The sequence below is a fragment of the Calonectris borealis genome, chromosome 11 (genome assembly GCF_964195595.1).
Source record: "Calonectris borealis chromosome 11, bCalBor7.hap1.2, whole genome shotgun sequence".
Lineage (NCBI taxonomy): Eukaryota > Metazoa > Chordata > Aves > Procellariiformes > Procellariidae > Calonectris > Calonectris borealis.
Genome location: NC_134322.1, coordinates 18,297,967 through 18,315,333, shown reverse-complemented (window position 1 = coordinate 18,315,333; position 17,367 = coordinate 18,297,967). Strand labels below are relative to the sequence as shown.

General features: G+C 36.2%; 1 protein-coding gene across 7 annotated transcripts in view; it reads left to right on the top strand.

Annotated features, from left to right (window-relative positions):
• The window catches only part of OTUD7A (OTU deubiquitinase 7A), a 149,198-nt gene that overhangs the window by 5,753 nt on the left and 126,078 nt on the right, over positions 1-17,367 (top strand). The gene's annotated exons all lie outside the window — the stretch shown is intronic.

Sequence of the window (17,367 nt, the reverse complement as noted above, 5' to 3'; positions counted from 1 at the left end):
TCTATCAGGTACTTATACCCTAATGGAAATTGCTAAGCAAGGACGTGGAGGGAGTGATCGCAGATATATCTGTCTAGGTATAAACTCATTAAATCTCCGTGCAAACACTTATATTGCCTTCAAAGTTTCCGAGATACTGCAAAGGAGCTTTTATCCTGTGTTGAATAATTTTCCCTGTTAGCACTGAGATCAGTGTAGAGGACAGATTCTTGATGGTGGTAAACTTGACTTTATTAGTTAGATTCAGTCTGTACTAAGCAGCAAACAGTAGAAGTAAACACAGGCTATCAAGCTCTACACTTAGATAGAGATATGACAGCACACTCCAATCAGAATACCATGTGTATCTGAGAACAGAACACAGACCAAAGTGTTGCAGATGGATATGTCAGGAGCACTTAGTCTCAGATCTACCATCCCTTACCAGAAACCTGCCCATCTCTCAGCTGAGAATATTTAATATCCCAGTAGCTTCTATTTTAAGTCTTAGAGCTGTTACATTGTCAATTCCAGAGAAAAGGAGGACATACAGGTGTATTAAATAACATTGTGGTAATGGGAAAAGATTATTTTAGTGTAAAGAAAGCACTGATTTAGCAAACTATAATTAAGCGTGAAGCAATGAAATCACCTCCCATGTCTCTCTAAATAACTCTTTCCATCTTTGTCTCAGGAAGAGTACAGGTGAATTGAAGAAAAGGTAGAGTATAAAGGCAAGGCAGATTTGTGTAATTCCAACAGAAATAATGACAGAATATACAGCTGTAGATGAAGTTCACATGTGGGAAAGATTCAGGGAGGTTCATGCATTCATGAGTTCTATGAGTACAGCTGAGTAAGAGCTGGAGAGAAACTTCCCCTCAGCACAAATTAGCAGAAGTAATGTATAATGTAGTAGTCTCCCAGAGAAGGCCATGAGGATAACATTAAATAAAGTCATATTGATACAGGGTCTGCAGTTTGATAAGTTGAAGCTGTTTGCTGTTAAGAAATTGCCATTGAAAAGTAGTAACCTTTTCGTTAACTGTGAGTACTGGGATGCCTGAGCATTTCCAAGCTGAGGATTAAATTCAGAGTTTGTGAGGTTAACTTGAAAATTTGGAGTTTAAAACAAAAATCACAACAGTCTGAGATGCTTTATATCAATTTCAATTTTTCTTAGTAAGTGTTTCATGTTTGGTTTTTCAATAGTCATAAAAGCAAGACTTGAAACAAAACCATGGGAGGGCGTATCAATTCCAAGTCATTTAGGGGAAGCTCCAGGTCTGAGTGACAGTTTACCACAAGGGTTTGAGGTCCTGTGAGTTATTCTCGCAGCTTCTTATCATGTATAGTTCTGATATCCCAGGGGACGGGGGGGAAATAGATATTCTAATATTGGGCTTTACACAATGTCTTTTCTGTGGTGAAAGATCTGCGTGAAGGAATGAATTTTTGAGCTGTAGTTGGGGGTGACTTTTAGCGGATGAGGAACATTTGGAATGACAAGTCCTGTAGAAGCTAAGTGTTTCTTAGCAATAGACAGGTTGTTCCTTCAGGCTCCTTTAGATGAAGGCAGTATTTTAGGACCTCAGATATACAGAACTCACATCTATCGGTTTATAGTTGAAGTTTCCTTGCATGTTTGTGTTATGGTAGTGTTCCTCTGTTCTGTTCATTGCTAAATACTTGGAGGCAGAGTTTCAAATAAGCTAGGAAAAGTTGTTTGCACTCGTAAATAATGCTGCTCTTCTGGGAGGCACCCGGAAGTGCTTTACTGATTTTCTTTTTCTTTCATATTCTTCTCTGTCTATGATCATGCTTGTATCTCTCCGCTCTAACATTCCAAACTGAGGACGCTTAATAGGTAAGGACTGTGTAACAGTTTTGTGCAGGAAATACAAAGGTAGATATTCATTAGTGTATAGGCAGACTGTAAATGCTCAAAGCGAAATTTAATCAGGATTAATAAAAGGATGCCTATTCTTGGCAAGAATAGGAGGAAACTAAAGGCTGTGAAAAAACATGTTCTATGAAAGTTACACAGTTTTTTCTTCTTCAATAAAGAAGGTTCTCTTGAAGAAGCCCCATGTAGAGGTCTGTAATGTCTCCTGGGCAATACAGTTTACATCTTTATCATTCTGCATTGTTCAAAATTTCTTCTGACGTTGATAGATAAAAGCATGTGCAGAAGAAAGAGTAGCACTATAAAGTCTAGAGCTGTGTTGTTTGTAACAATAATCATTATTATGTTGTCTCTCTCTGGGCTACATCATCTTTGTTACAGGAGATACCTGTTTTCTGTTGCTTAATCCATCCCAAATACTTTTCTCAGTTCCTTTACCCTTCAAAGGCAGAATCCCTGTAATTGACAAAGGAAGATGGGTCAAACAGTAGTTTGAAGTAGTTTGGAAATTGAATATCAGGACTTGTGACTGGGAGAATTAACAACAATTTTGCACTGGGGTCCAAGTCTGTCTGAACTGGTTTGCTTTGTGATTAAAAACACATGCTAGAAACTATTCATTACTTATTACACTTGGGGGAGTCTTCTTTAAAGCAAGCCTGAAGGCGCTGATTTACTGGCACATGCGCCTTAATGATATGATGTACTGCTTATCTGCAGGCCTGGTAGCACTGACCGCGAAAAGATGATATGCTCAATTCAGCAGATAAGCAATATGTAGTCATACGGGAAAACCTGATGAATGTGCATCCAGTTGAGGTATTGCTAGTTTGGCTGCTCTCCCTCAGTGCTAATGCAGATCAGGTGCTTGAGATAAGCTCTTATGAGCACAAAATGTTGCACTAGTGAAGTGTAGACCTCAATTAACATGGAAATATAAATCATTGCCTTTTGCTACCACAGGAGATGAATATTCATGCCTGAGCAGCTCAGTTATAAGTATCTGGAGTTGATGAGATAGTTGCATCTAGCTGATAATCTCTTGACTTTCTTTGATATAGAATTTGAGAAACAGCCATTATCATTTTCCTTCCTCCAATTTTGTCTCCTAAAATATGCTTTACATGAAAATGGGAGAAATGTTTCCTTCAAGAGCTATTCAGTTGTCAGCTTTTATTACACATGCCTCTCATATTTAATATAAAATATTTTCCTATCTGGTATAAATAGAGGGATATGTACTCATGAGAGAAGACATCTCTGAAGCCAAGTGATTGTCATTAAATGTATATTTACAGCTATCAAAGAAAAATATGAAATACCCTTCTTTGGATTTCATAATAAAGTTTACCTCCATAAAAAGATGCTTTATTTTTGTGAGGATAAGGTTGGAAGAGCACATAATTTTACTCTGCATGCTGTATGTCATTGTGGGTAGAAATAACCCTATGACTGGTTTTACCCCAATTATTATCTTATAGAAGTTATAATAACATATTTATACATACGTTTTCTGTGAACCATTTTTCTTCTACAAATCTGACACTTATCAATGGAGGAGAAAATGATTCTGTCTGTAACAAATTCCTTGAGAGTCATGCTACCACAGTCCTTGGGAACCAGAGAAAAAGAGGTAAAACCAAACAATCCACCTCCCCCAAACCACTGAAATGGACCTTCTTTCCTAGTAAAATAATGCCAGAAAATAGGCTTTGAGTTGTGGAGTTCTGAGTCTCTTTGGCAGAAAATTACCTCAGAGGGAATAGTTGTGGCAGTAAAATACATTTTAAGCTGAAATGCTAAAACAGTGAATGGCCAACAAGTGGGTTTAGCTCACTACTATTGCCGTTACTCTGTACACACCTGGAAAACAAAACCTTTTGCTGTTGGAGAGTTTCAGATTAAGTCCCAGATGTTTTAAAACACTTCTCATGACTGATACCTATGGAAGAAAATCTATTTTGTGCTGCTTGAGATGATGCCATGTCAGTATACTCACTTTTAAAGTGGGGCAAAAGGTAACTGTACAAAATAGTTTGCCATATACGTGTGATTTCTTGGCGATGTTTTATCTGCAAGCCATATCTTTCCTGGATATGGCTATGGAAAATGCAGTATGTTTAGAGAGAGAAAACTGTACCTTCCCAATATTTTACAGTATATTTCATGGTCTTAAGAGGAGGTAATTTTATAACTGACTCAATGCTGTACAGTAAAATCCTGAGATCTAGATGAAAAAAACTCTAGTAAGTGAAATTCTAATTCTGGTTATCTAATTTTGTTTTTATCACCATACCATGAGAAATTTAATGTAGTGTTTATTATAATTGTATAATTTGAGATAATGAGCACTACAAAAAATCGATTTCATTTTTTTTCTTTAAATGCAACAGTAAGAATGGGGTTTGCTGGTGTTATGAAGGTAAAAAAACACCAAAGCAGAACTTAACTTTCTGTACAGATGTTTATGCAAAATGTGACCTTTATTTGATCTTCCAGCTTAAGTTACAAAGCAAATGAAATGCAGTAGCTGTATATGTAAAACCGTATATATGTATATAGTTATAAGGGGCTACCAGTGTTTTTGAAAGAAAAGGAAAAGATTGTTGAAAATGTGGCTGAAGATTTACAGGCACATGTTCTAGAAAGATGAGTTATTGACAAATAGCAAAAATATTAAAAAAACCTGTAGAAATCTTTAAACCTTGTACAATTATTTTGAAGTAGGGAAGTAGCTAATCCTAGAGTGGTTTGCCAGAAAAGTTGCTTTTTAAAAATTTTTATAAATTCCTGAGCAGCCAGGTAAGATAAAAACTTATCACCCATTTAATAAAATATCTGGATGGAGAGAACAGCTAATAATATGCAGTGTTCCTTCTGTGTCGCTTCTGCATGTTCCCACTCTTTGTTTGGCTGGAATGTAGCAAAGTTATATATTTGTAGATCTAACAGCTCTTCTTTTCTTCAAGCCTTGCACTGTTAAATTGGGTCACTGCATATAATGCATGTTAAATAAGACAAGAGGGTTTGTTGTATTTACAGAAAAAGTTAGTAGCAGGATTTCGTAGTATTACAGGAAACATATTACAGTTAAGAATAAGCACATTTCCTTTAAATGCATTACTAGCAGTTCACAAAGTAATGTTTTCTTCCTATGTGTGTAAATGTCACAGGATTTGATAAAGCTGACCAAACGTAACAGAAAGCAGACTGTAGCTGTGAGGTTCAGTGGCTTGGTAGATCTTTGATTAGTGTTTTGCAACAGAACGTTTAAGTTTTGTGTGTTAATAGTTGAGATAATTCTACTTTTTTTGAGGGATAGAGAGAGAGAGACTAAAGTGAATTATTTTATAGTATCATTTATAGTATTATTTTATAGCTTATGCAGCGAGAATTATTTTAAAAGTTTCCAAAGCTCCTTGACTCACTTGAAAAGCTGACTGCAGTTTCTTAAGAGATCACATAACTTCTTATAATGGGATTTAGGCTTCTAGGTCATATGAAGCATTTTTTAAAATTTGTTCTTGTCCTGATGATTAAACTGCCAGATAAAGTTGTAACTTCATTAATAGTCAAGCTGTAAAACCCCAATTCAAAACATTGATTCTATACCTGAAAAAGTGGAGCTGCATATCAGCCCCAAACCTCTGTGTTTTCTCTGTTCTTCTGTAATTTGTAAAAATAAACAGTTTCCTAGCCCTTAGACATGTCTATTTAAAACTGAACCTGCAGTTGCAGTTGTATATGGCAAATACATTTCGTATTGTCATGTCTCTGCTAGGCATTCCTTCTACTGCTTTTTTGCTGTAACAATAGGAATTGAATATGTGATAAAATACTTGTTGGTTTTAGGACATTCAAGCAAACATTGCTGTTCATAAATACAATATTTTTGGAGAGAATTCATAAGTTGGAAGATAGTCTTTCACGTCAGCTCAGATGGTAGCCTAAAAAGCAAGCTTTTTTTTTTTAACTGAGAGCTCACTGGGTATGATTCTGTATGTCTTTACTACCTTTGAAAAAACAATAGGGGTTCTGCAGAAATCCAAAAATGTCCTGAATCTGGCATTAGTTCATATTTTCATTACTGACTTGGATGAGAGTACCTGCGTTATTCATCTGTGAAAACAAGATAGGAGATATTGCAAGAACTTTGGAGGGTAGGAATAGAATGAAACATGGCCATGACAAACTGAATGTGTAATCTAAAATAAGCACCATGTAATTCAATAATTATTACACTTCAGTAAGAATAATCAAAGTTTGTGAGTACTAGTCAGTTGGACAGGTTCCTAGTCTGAGTGCGCTAGTTGATCGTATGTGATACTGTGGCATCCCTGCTCTTACTTTTGTGCATTCCGTTCTATTGAAAGGAAACTACGATTGATGCTTGTTTCCGTCCATGCTTGTCTAAGGATCTAGTGTACTCAGAAATATTGAGTGCCTTTCTTTTCTGTGTGTTCCCACCCTTTTGGGCTTAAAAGTGGGTCAGTTTAGTAATGCCTATCTTATTAAGTTTGTTTCCAGTTTCGATTCTAGGTTAAAGTAATTTAATTTCAGATTATTTATTGTCCTGAAAATAACAAAAGTACTTGGTTGGCAACCAATTACACTTCATTCTTACTGCTGTGGATCTAAACGTATTGTAGAACTGCTCTAAATATGTTGTCTTACGCATCCTATGCTTGCCAGTCATAGGGTTTACACTGATTTGTGAATAATGATCAGTCATGAAGCAGATTTTCTAAAAATTTTATTTTCAATACCTCTCAAGAAAAATTTCAAATGAAACTGCCCAAAGAATGGGCAAATGTAATAAAAATAATAAAATTGGCTTTAGTGTTCAGGGCAGTAGGGCTTAAAAGTTATCTTTTTTGATTCCAGAATGTAGTTTCTAATGGGTAAATTCTTCAGAGACTTTGCATCTGTTGTTGACAGCAGTGGGGATTTAGTGTTTTGATGAAGAGATGCCTAGGATGTGACTCGTTAGATGTCTGAGTCCGGTGGGACATTTATGAGATTTTATGGTCTGATCTCCTGATATCACTCAAGCTATAGAACTTGGTTGTGGAGTTTCTGCTTAAAAAACTATAGGTCTAGTTGAACTATAACATCCTCTTCCAGAAGGACACTCACTCCTGATTTATAAACTATTAATTCATTAGATGAATGCTTAAAAAGTGCAGCTTTGGTCACAAAGGTTGTACCTTTGTGGTTTAAAGAAGCTCTTTTGTATTCCCTTTCTCGTGACTAGGAGTGAAGTTGAATGAACAGCTTGGGTTTAAAACGTGGCCAGGAGAAAAGAATTTGCTTTTATATGATAGCTGAGCTCAGAATGTCTCAATTAACCAGTAAGTGTATGCAGGTTTTAGAATTATCATGACCTAAAACATACAAAATACATAATATATTCATGAAAGTTGTAATAAAGTGTGAGATTTATAGGTATCTGCGTACTTATTTTGATAGACCTTGCCTTTCTATTTGCATTTTATAAATTTATCCTATGATAAAAAGCTCCTCTTGGCTTCAACTAACTAATGAGACCATAGGTAGCTTCAGAGGCCTGCATGTGTAAGTCAGATTACAGGGTCAAGGCCAGGATGGAGAAGCTGCTAATGCTATTGTACAAACTGGTACTTAAAGTATTTTATATGTCCAGAATTACCTGCACGGTCCAGTGTAGCAAGTGTTTGGGGAAAAAAGTCTTCTTTCTTAGCATTGTAAGCTAAGACAGTTGTTAAATTTCATGCTCAGCTTCAGAGTTTATACGCGATCACTGAAGGTGATTATCTGCCTTAAATAAAGGAGTAGGTCATTAATCTTTTGAGAGCTGTTCATGCAATCTTTGCAAATACAGTGGCCTTGAGAATAACAAAATTTCAATAGCAGAGCCTGCTACCTCTTGGGTGTCAGTGTGTTGTTAACCAGAAGAGAATGATAGTATCTTAATAAACATGCATACTTCCAAGCTGAATTGTCACGAATCTGTTTAAAATAGTTGCCTTTCTCAGATCTTTATTGTAAATGAAATTACCTCCTAAGATTTTGTGTATCTGAAAAGATGCAATAACAGTGCCATAAACTAAATTAATATGCCATAGGAGCTTTCCTAATGAAATTAATATGGCATTTATAACCTTTTTACAGAGGCTTTTCACCAATTACAGCATAAAATGAACTCCCAAGAGACTAAGATGCTCTTTGTTTGCCCAAGCTTTTATACTTCTGCCTGCTTCCTTTCATGATACATGAAGTGGAAATCATGACATAAAATGTAATTCTTTGATATCCTTCCATGGATGCATAACTTTTTTATTATTAATTGTGAACTTCAATTTTAGATCAGTGTTTAATTTTTTAATTTGGTAGGCTGCATTTTTCCCTGACGTAGCAACAACTAGCAGTATGAAATTAATTTTTCTTTTGGAAGAATGTGTTTTCCATTTTCTACCAAAATGCTTTTGTGATTGCAATGCAAAATTTCAAATTTAGACCTGCAGTTATAAAGTTGAATTGTGTAAATGTTTTCTGGTTTGGGGGAGTTTGACTTCTTCTTTTCTTTTTATGTTTTTGTTTTGTAAATGGTGAACAAAATGTGCTTAAACTTTTGTAGTACTCTTCATAAGGTAGGCCACAGCATGCTGAGGAGAACTAACAGGAAACTTGAGTATTACAGCTGTCAAAGGTGAGACAGCTAAATCTAGTGTGTAGTGGAGCTACATACTGGGGTTTATTTAAGAACCAACAAGATTTAAGGTTTTATCACACTTGATTCATTTTGCATACTCACTCACCTGCTCTGCTGCCAGCACTACATTCGCTAGGTCTTGACTTCCTTCCCAGCAGGGAGATCACTGCTAGTTTGGGAAGGTTGTGTAGAAAGTTGTGTTGGTTTGTGCTGTGCATCTCATTGTAGTTACCAATCTTGGACATCACTGGCCAGGGTCCCTGGGCTTCCCCTGGCATTCATTTGTCTCCATGCATCTCTGATCTCTAGGATTCTCCCTCACTTCCAGAGTCTTTCCTCCAGTCGTGATCTTTCCTGGCCCCTTCTTCTTTCTGAGACTACTGCTTCTTTCTGGGAACCCTTATTTTTGGCACCCAAACTCCTATTTTTCCCCAGTCGAAATAGTCAGTGTGCAGAAACACAATGTCTGAGCAGCCTTTTAATTGCACATTCTGCCTCTGTGCTAATTGGAGGATTCAGGATGTGGCCCTTCTGTTTAGTCCAGGTGTTATCAAAGTTTACAAGCAGCCTGTACAGATTGCAGCGAGCAAGTACCAGTCTTCTGCTTGAGAGTTCAAAATTCAGTTTCAGACATTCACCCACAGATGCATACATATGCCCAATTATCTGCTACCTGTTAGCATTTGCAATTGAAGCTATTCTTTTCACTATGACAGCAACTAATGTATTTATGCCAAAAGCTGTGTTTGGTGCCATTAGGAAAACCTTCATTCACCTTGTCGTAGTCTCTGATCTTGACTAACGTGAATATTTAGCTTTTGCATCTTTCTTACAGGAACTGAATTTCTAAGATTACTTGATAGGGAAGGAATCCAAACATGGATTGGTGCTGAAACAGAAGGGACAGCATATGACTGTCAGTTTACATCTCATATGACAATTTCGGGGTTTACTCTATTTGGAGGTCTTGTATAATGTGAGAACTTTCACATGCTGCAGTACTTAACATGACAAATTTCAGGTAGCTTTGCAGTCCTTTAATCATGCAAACGACTCCTGTATCGACTATATGTGTAGAAACATAGAGGTAAAATTTTAAAAAAGGAAAGTGGCCTAATAGTAGCAAGAAAATGTCTTCGTTCTTATTGTGAATTTTGATTATTTCTTTTTAACTTTTTCTCTAACTTTTTGGTGATGACCTTTTCTTTGGTGCTTGCTACATGGTTAATGTGAGGGTGTCCCTTTACTGGGTTGGGGAAGGGTCAAGTTTCCCCTCACTTTTCAGAGTCAGCAGTCTAGCTGGCTGTAATGTCATATCTGGAGGTAATTGACCTCAGAAACAGAAAGCGTTTTGTGGGGATTCAAGGTCCAAAAGCATTGCTTGTGCATCTCATTGTTAGCATTCCAAAACTTTTTTCTATGATTAAAACACTTGTATATTTGAAATAAATATTAATGGGCTTTCTTAGATTGCATTGTAGAAGCAACGCAGTACTTTCTCTGGTATTATTTCTGCATTTCAGGATATGTAGAGGAGAAAACATTTGGAATATGAAGAGCAGCTTCAGAGATGAGGAAACTTCTTAATTTTCTCATGCCATAGGCCCTTCAAGGAGCAGATATTCATCTCTTGCCCTTTCCTTGCACTGTTTCTGCAGTTTTTGGTTCTGCTGATTTATTTGAATCGATGGTTTATCTGCACCTCCAGTGTTCCCAAGAGAAAATAATATGGAATCTGATTGTTTCTTCTGTTGGTTTAGTGTCCTTTCTGTTGCTGAGTATCAAATTTAGTTGAGAATGTTTCAGCCAGCTCCAAGAACTGTGCTGCTGACTGAAACCAAAGGAATAATTCCAAAATGTATGCTTAGCACAGTGCTGATCAAAAGCACCTCTGCTGTTCGATTTGGAAGGAAATTCACAAGGTGCTTCTCAGGCAGTATGCTCTACTTCCGTGGCAGAACCAAAAGAGATGTCCTAATATTTTTTTTATTTTTGAATTAATCAATTAGAGAAAAGGGGTTAGGAACCCTTGGAAAAGGAAAATACCACCCTTTATGCAAAGATAAAACACACATTCTAGATGATAAGCCTTCTCTGTATTTGTGAAGGATGTTTGCCACACAACGGTTTATACACTGTTAGGATAGAATAAATATATATACACATATGTGTGTATATGCATGTATTTATATGCACATGTACACACCTCTGTGTGTGCATGTACATCTAGAACAGGATAGCTTGCTCTTCCTGGTGTTCAGCGTAAGCTTTTTCCATAGGCCCTTCCTTTCTCTTTCAGTTGTCTGTCCTAAGCTCGCAGCATGGAATGCAGTGGGAATGTAGCATATAGTGAAGTTCTGGCCCTGCTGACTTCCCAAGGGAGAAGATTTGGGAGGCAGTATGATTTTTAGGAAGTGAACGATGCCTTCTTTATGCTCTTCAGTGTGGGTTTTCTTTGAATTTGTTTGGGTTTGTTCGAATGTTGCACCATGGGTGTTGGTTTGCGGGTTTTTTTGTTGTTTTTTTGGCACAAAACCATAATATACTTGTGGAACCACTGTAGTGTTCTAGTATGAGTGCCATAATCATCTTCCAGTTTCTTCCCAAAATCTCAAGCCATTTTTCATGTGAGATATTTTCAGTGTGGATTACCAGACAGCCAAGCAACATATGGGCTATTTATTCTTTCAAATAAACAGTCTCATTACTGTTAGCAAAATGCAGCTTTAGCAACTATTGTACATAGTTTATCTTGTCTGTGGTAAAGCATCTAATTGCTAGTTTTTTTAAAATGTTTTGGTGCCAATGACTTTTTGCTTAGGGTTCGTGCACACTCTTAGAAATAAAGAAATAGTCAGCATCTGTTGAAAGTTACAGCTGTACCAAAATGTTTTATCGATTTGTTGTTCAATCACAGGACATGTGAAAATTGTGGGATATAGTAGTAGCTTGTCTAGACGACTACCTCAGTTAAAATGAGAGAATGTATTTATGGTAGCTACTTACTAATGGTGAGTTGAATGCTTTCTAGACATTTTGCATGATTTAATGCATTAAACTAAATGCTTGATGAAAATCAAACCCCATAATTTTACATTTTCAATAAAAGCTTCTTTCTGTCATCCTGGAAAGACAAAGAAACTAACCTACATCTAACTATATCCCCTGTAAAACTACTTTTTCATAAGGTGATGAGGAAGGGCTTTTGCATAATACAAGCACAGTGCGCTCAAATTGCCTTTTTTTTTTTATTTTCCCCCTTGAGTGTTTTGGTTTTTTTTTTCCTATGGGGGAAAGAAATTTTCTTGAGAAGCAAGAAAGCTATTGAAGTTACAGAACCTGTATTCTTACAAAGGTGAATTTTGCATTATTTTGAATAGGGAAATATGCTGTTTAATATAAAGATCATTAGCAGCAAGGATTGGCAGTTTAATTGATGGAAAAACCCCACCTCATTATTTTGTTCATATATATGTTCCGGGATGAAAATAACCTCACAATTGCAAGATGTGATTGAACTTTCACAGATAGTCTCTGTTTCTACAAGACAGTGAATGTCATATACAAAACTATGTGACGTTTCTTGTAGCAAACCTGGCACTGGAAGGGGAGTTAGGTTCCTGCTGAGTGGCTATGTGGTTATTGGCTTATTGTCTAAGATTTCTTATTATTAAGATGTTTCCTGTCTCATAAAGAATATTTGTAAAATGATATTATGATAATCACCGTCTTGACTGATACATCAGGTGCTGATGTGCTGACGTGGAGTACTAACAGCACGTCTCTCCTCAGCTTGAGCTAAAGAGTCAGGTGCTATAGCCAGGATACGAACATCTTCTAAAAGCAGGTAAAACACACAGTGAGCCAGTGGATTGTGTTTTGATGTGTGTAGCAGAAATGAGATAGAAATGAAGTCCCCAGTAGATTTCTCACCTAATCATGGATGTCATCTTTCTAATCTGTCTCTAAAGCTGTTTCTTTCTTGCTCGGGAAAGGCAGGAAAATTCTTTCTATTTTGAGGTTCTATTAAAAATTTCTCAAAAGACTGAGAAAAGAGGAGCGTGAAAAAAGAAAAAAAAAAAAGCTTCTTTAAAATCAAATGCATTTCAACCCTTTGGAACTGGATGTTTTGTAAAGGTCCACATCCTATTAACCTGTCTTTGCATCTTCCAGAAGCGGCGGTTCTACAACTTCCAATCATTCTCAACTGTAGTTTACTGAATATTTGGAGGATTAATACTCAAATTCTGAATTGTACCCTATTTTTGCCTTGATAGATCACTTAACTGGGGAGTAAGGGAGTGTATAGGGGATAACTGCCAAACTTATAAAAACTGGAAGAGAATAGCTGCTTAATACATGTGTTAATCAGTTGTATTACTGTCCATGGTAAATGAAGAATCTAACTTGATTAGCCTGAATAAGCATGCCCTGTTATTTCTCAAAGAAATTTTTTGACGAATTGCGAATACTATAAGCAAGGAGACCCCTGCGTCTGAGGCAAAATTTTTAACTTTGGGGAAAACTGATGCATGGAGTCTAGAAAATGATAATATGTTAAACCTGTGCCCTTAAACTTAGGGCATGAGTTCTGTATGTGAACACTTAGTGATTTGTTTTTTCACACAACTGAATAACTATACTGTCTCTTAAATTAACTGGAAGATACAGATGGTTGACCCCTTAGGCCATTTTAATTTTAGACACCTAAATTTAGACTTTGGACTCTCATTTAGAGCATTGGGTTTGAAAGATTTGGACTGGAACCCTAGAGCTTCACCCTGTCCCTACTTATATTACTGTCCTCTCTCTGAGCCTCTCCCTCCCAATTAATAGCACTTCTCTCAATTAATAGCACTTCTCTCTATCTTGAGATGTTCTTGAATTGCTTTATTCATTTTTCGCTCATTTTGCTTCAGAAAGTATGTATGTTGCAGTTGCTGTTACTAAAAGCAAAATCTGAATCAGATAGGGAATGTGGAGAGTTTCCTCTCTTATAATCAGAAATTTTCAACTGGCTGCTGTAGGTGAAGCTTACTGTGGGTCTCTTTATTTAGCTGTGCCAAATTTTTCAATCATAAAACAGATTAATAGATAAAGCTCGTGGGGGAAATGGGAAAGGGAAAACATGAATGGGGCATTTTGAGTATAACTAAAAATCCATTGGAATTCTTCCTTTTAGTTTAGGCAAACTAAAACAATTTATTTGCTTTGATTATTTTAAGTTATAAAGTTACTCTCCCAAGTGAAATGTTCTTTTCTGGAACTTGTTTATGAAATCTAAGTCATGACTAACAGATTTATTGTGTGATGACCATTGCCCAGTCTTGGAAGGAAATTGGTCAAAGTGCTGCAACTGGGTCTGAGGGGACGCTGCATAAGAGCCATTAAAGTCTTCAAAAATCAACCAAGCTGTAAAATTGAACTGATAAATCTCTTTAGATAGGGCAGTTTATTAGGTACATATCAAGCTGGATGTTACTGAAGGGAATTTGAGGTAAAAGCCTGAACAATGTCTGGTAGAAGTAAGATGTGAAGATTTTTGTATCAAAAAGAACATGGTTAATAAAAATTAAAAATATAATATTACATACATTATTGCTGATATTCTCCAAAATTTTGAAATTACGCAAAGAAAGGTTGCTCATTAGGTTTGCTTAGGAGTTAACTTGTGTGTTCCCGTAATTGCCTGGTTTGTAAAGTAAAAGTTACAGTATGTAGTGAATCTTTTAGATTTCATGATCAAGAAAACATCTTCAAATAAAAGAGGGAGTTACTACATCTATCCAGAGGAGAGACTGACAGACAGAGATACTTGCATTTTGGAAGGGAAAATAGTCTTTGATATACTCAATTTTACCTGATAGCTCAGCATGATTGCATATTCAACCTGTTACTGCAATTCAGCATTGGAAATCAGATCCAGCACATTCTGTGCTGGAAGGTATTAAAATCAGATCAATGCAGCTTTGTATGAAACCAGCAGTCTTCAACTGTATAGACAAATGTAGACTATAGTCTACCAGCCAGATTTCTGGGTTGGGGTATACTGCTGCCACATACTGGAATTCCAAAATACTTTAGGGATGCTAATCTATGATACTGTTCCTAGTATACTACAAAAGTAGTGTTTGAAGTGGCACTGTATTCCTTTAATCATTATCCTTTATTCTCAGCAGCTCAGTGGAATTAAGCTTTGGGCCAGACAGTGACAGCTAGAAACCATTTATATGAGCTTTGCGGAAAGCTATCACGAATCGTTCTTTTATTTTTATGTGTAATTTGGGAAGAGGGTAGTGTTATTTTCCAGTGCTGCGGAGAGAGTAATATATATTTCACGAACCATTTCTGTTTCACATTTCAGTGCTATCCAAGAGCAAATGTCGGCAAAATCTGTCATCTCCCACCTCCCCGAAGCCGTAAACAAACTCAGGAGTCCCAGTTCTCTCAGAAATTTCTGATACTAATACAGTCTTTTTTTAATTGTGCCTATTAAAGGCTGTACAACAACTCTGCATAGTTATTAAGGCACAAAATACACAGATAAAAGTATGTGACATTTCACAAGCCTTCTCTTGGGCAAGGCCCCCAAAATGAAGCAGCAGTCTTGTATCAGAAAAATGAAAGTGTAAGTAAGCACATTGCCACAGGCGTGTAGGCATATTCTAATGAACACAATCACTATGCATTTCCTGAATCCTTAGAGAAGTAAGACAGTAAAAATATGCTCGCAGTTCATGAGGAATAAAAGCTTTCTTTTTTTTTAATCACTGGTACAATTTTCATTTCTTCCAGAGTATGAGAAGTAGTAAAGTTGTTAAAAGTTCCAGCTTGCTGTCTCTCACGCCATTTTTATTTTATCATCGTTCTGATAAATATTTTCTTTTTGGCAAAAATATTTCACTTTTCTACCTTTTAGAAAGTCCAAAGGAGCTTGACTTACATGATTAGATATAACTGTTTATCTGAGGAATATGTAATCTGTCTAATCAGAAATGCCAAGAAAGGCTACGGCTATTGGATGGCAGATGGAATATCCAATTTGGATTGTAGTTCAGGTAACAGAATAAATAGATTATGTAGAAAATTGTTTAGGACAAGATAAACAAAAGTTCATGGTGTACATTTCTTATATATTTCATATTTTGGGGGGATACATTAAGACTAGGTTTGAGTAGTTTATCTTTTTCAATAGGCCGGATTATACAATCTGAAAGAATTTCCAATACTGAGAACATAAGGTTTTTGAATTAGTTGGTGTGTTTTTACTTTAGGACGAGCTGTTGAGTTTGATGAGATGTCTTTCTGAAAAACAATCAACTTTGATATAGGAGATTCCATGTAGTGGAGAATGAAATCTGATACTTAAGGCTCAGAGTTTAAAATGCTATGGGCTAAAGTGAGAATTGAATTCAACAGATATCTAAGTGAAAAATCTCTAAGTCAAAGCAACTACAAAATGGGAACCCAACTACGATATTTTGTACTGTAGCCTTCTGAAAGGATGCCATACAAAAATAGTAGTAAAATGTATTTGTAACAATGGGAAACAGATACTTCAAATCTAGACATGTAAATGTATGATTGATTACTTTACAATCTCCTTTTCTGTAAGTTTCAAAACCTTTCATAGGTTTTGAAAGTAAGTTCTTGCTTGGTATGTCATCCAGTTAATTTTAAAATTAATTTTATTATTCAAACAAGAATCATATTGTAATGTGACAGTTTAGGCTGGGAGTTTGAGACTGAAAGTCCAGTAAATTCTAGTGTCTATACAGCAATCTATGCAACTGGTTAGCTAAAGATGGTGTAGAAATCTGATAATTAAATGATAAGAGTTATTTTGCTAAAAAGATTGCTCATCTGTCAGAAATTTTTTTTTCTTGGTACACACATTTTGCCTACAGTGTTTGGGGGTGGTTTTGCTGTGGGTGTCTGAAAATGTGTTTTTGATTGAGCTAAGCTGTTTGTTCAGGTACTGAAGCAAATAACTATTGATGCAATACCCTAGAAATTGCTGTTCCTGAAGAGACAGGCAGAGAGAGATTCAGCTCCCACAGAGTGCTGCTGCTCTCTGACAATGGGGTTTGCTTTTGCTCGGGAGCTGTTGTTGAGAAAACACATACGGCTTTCCACTACTGGGTCTGCATTTGTAATTGTCTCTCTCCAAAAGCTGAGCTACAGCTGTGGTCAGTGAATGGTGTACCTAATGTAAAAGCAAAAATACTGAGCTTTGGAGACTTTAAAATGTGATCTTCTAGCAGGGAAAGGAATTTAGCAACTTACTACCTAATGAAATATTTATATTACTGCAGTAGCTATTAATTTATTTTACTAAAATGATTTAGTAGCTGTTGTGTTTCAAGAAGTTTTTCTATTAGTTTGTCTTTCCAGGAATTGGATGGAGGAATTCCTGTAAATAATAATGTTATTTCTGGTGACTTTCATGTAATTTGACATTTTCTTCTCCCCTTCCCTGCTCTTCTGTTCTCAGTATCTCAGAAGGGATTATCTGTCGTCTTCAATAATTTGACTGATTGAACAAAGGCCAAGAGGCTTTTTGGACTGTATGTTGATAACTTGGTTTGCCAGCTTATCTTCCAGTAATATTTACATCTCTGGCAATATATTCTCTGACTGATTCTGTATGAATTACTGGTTCACCAAGGCAGCAACTTTATTTGTTTCTCTAGCTATTTTAGTGTTAATTTTAGAAGGTGTTTTCTTATCTTCAAACTTGAAACATATTTTTGCCGCTAGTATCTCTCTAAATGAAAAAGCAGGAAAAATC